At 38.8% G+C, this 1,319-nt stretch overlaps 1 pseudogene; it reads right to left on the minus strand.

Annotated features, from left to right (window-relative positions):
- LOC103602171 overlaps positions 1 to 1,319 on the minus strand; it is a 24,286-nt pseudogene that overhangs the window by 1,194 nt on the left and 21,773 nt on the right.

A 1,319-nucleotide genomic window follows, 5' to 3' on the forward strand; every position in this document is an offset into this window, starting at 1 on the left:
TTTTTTCCACATAATAATTGTATCAGTCTTGACTTTTTTTGAACTGCCTTCCACGGAGATGGGTTTCAAAAGACTGTTCACAATCATAGAGTAACTCTTCCCATTTAGATTCTTAACCAAAAGATCAAATGACCTCTCTGTGAAATGTACCTGCACATTCTCAGTGGGAACTTGATGAATTCCAGTTGAGGTAATGTAGAATTTCATAAACTTATCTGACTGATCCCATCCATAATTACTGATTTTCACTGTATATCCTGTTGTAATGGGAGCAACCACAGCAGCTGGCTTTTCATTGTCAAGAAGTTCTGCTTTCCTCTGAGATTTCTGTTGCATCTTGTTCTTGATTTCTGTCTCATTCTTGGATTTTTCAGCTGTAAGGGCATCATGTGCTCTTTTTCTAGTGGCTGTTCCAACACCTTTACCTCTTCCAGATCTTTCTGTAGTTCTTCCCAAGCTGAAACGATGGCCAGGCTGGGTCAGACCGAAGGCCGGAGCTGCAGCCGTGCAGAGAAGGGAACAGGAAACGCCGCACTGAGCACGTCCACCCCTGCCGCAGACCTCGTCAGCACCAGTTGCAGTGCCCAACCTGTATTTCTTAAACTCAGTTGTTATTTGTAAAATAAGAATAGTGATAACACCTCATGTAAAGCTCTTAGCAAAGTTTCTGGATCCTAGTAAATTCTGCATAATGTTAGCTGTACAAATGCTAGTACAATTATTTTATTATTAGTTCTAAACTGAAAGGAGACTGTTAGCATAATCCACACTATAATTTTATGGCTTTTAGTATATTAGTATATTTAGTGAACTGTGTCTTATTCTTATTACAAAATAAGGGTTTAGGAATTCCCCACAAATCCTTTTATATTCTTCATAGTGTTCCTAAGCAGAGAATCCTTAGGGTGTTATTCTACATTGATGCCTAGTACAGGTGGACCCTACCTGATTATTGGACTGATCAGGGTGGAAAACTAGAGTCATACAAGCAGCCCACTTATAGAATACAGGCTTAACTAAGCCTGTTTTGGTCTGAATTTGCTACCAGTTAATTTCTTTTGTATTTTTATGTGACCCTTGTGTGTGGTGAGGCAGTAGCTGAGGACAATGAGGATATAATGATAGAGCAAGTTACTATCATCTTTTACTCATTCAATTCATTCATTGATTCATGGATTCATTAATTGATTGCTTGATTCATTTATTCACTCAACTGTGGTAATTGACTGCCTGCAATGTGCCAGTCACTCACTACACCAGTCTCATAATCGCTATTTTCAAGGACTTCACATCCAGTAGAGGAGACAGAAAAAATAAAC

The sequence above is a fragment of the Galeopterus variegatus genome, unplaced genomic scaffold, assembly GCF_000696425.1.
Source record: "Galeopterus variegatus unplaced genomic scaffold, G_variegatus-3.0.2 Scaffold4034, whole genome shotgun sequence".
NCBI classification, from domain to species: Eukaryota; Metazoa; Chordata; class Mammalia; order Dermoptera; family Cynocephalidae; genus Galeopterus; species Galeopterus variegatus.